Raw genomic sequence first — 690 nt, 5'->3', positions numbered from 1 at the left:
CAGAGAACATCAGCCCACAAGGGAGGATATACTTCTGGTGGTAGGTCGTTGCGAATGAGTTCGGAAATCTTCAGTGGACTCTGCCAGGCTCAGGGACGCTCGAGGGAGATCGTGTCCGCTGCTATATTATGTCTTTTTGTGCAGTTGAAGCAAGTCGTTCTGGCTCATGGGTCGAATTTCGCAATTGATCTCCGGTCAAAACTCAGGATCGCGATTCTAGCAATACGAGGAGGGTCTAGTCGCCATTCTCCGCTGATGGCTTCATGGTAAAATTGGATCTATGTAGCCTCGTCGCCGAGTGTGGCATGGACGAATAATAATCAAGTCGGTCACAAACGCGCTCGAGATGCCATGCTCCGCTCTGGCAACGCTGACTTATTCTTTCGCTCAGCCGGCAAGCTCGCTCGACAGTTCGTCCGCCTGGCTGGGCTCGGCAAGCGGCTACCAAATGAGTTTATCTTGCGATTATCTTTCGATTACACATGAACGTTACAGGTGTTGTGATCATTTATAAGCCTGTATTACCACAAGCTAGACTACGACGACAACGACTACCACAACAAGAACAACGGCAGCAGCAGCAGCTCGCTTCTCACAACACTCCGGCTTTCCGTCTCGAATGAGTTCTGCATGGCCAGCGCGAGGTTTGCATCAATCGTTGTGACGGACAGATCTGTACCGAATAGTTCC

Source organism: Galendromus occidentalis, unplaced genomic scaffold (assembly GCF_000255335.2).
Source record: "Galendromus occidentalis unplaced genomic scaffold, Mocc_1.1 scf7180000077528, whole genome shotgun sequence".
Classification (NCBI taxonomy): Eukaryota; Metazoa; Arthropoda; class Arachnida; order Mesostigmata; family Phytoseiidae; genus Galendromus; species Galendromus occidentalis.
Note: the sequence above shows the minus strand (reverse complement) of the source record.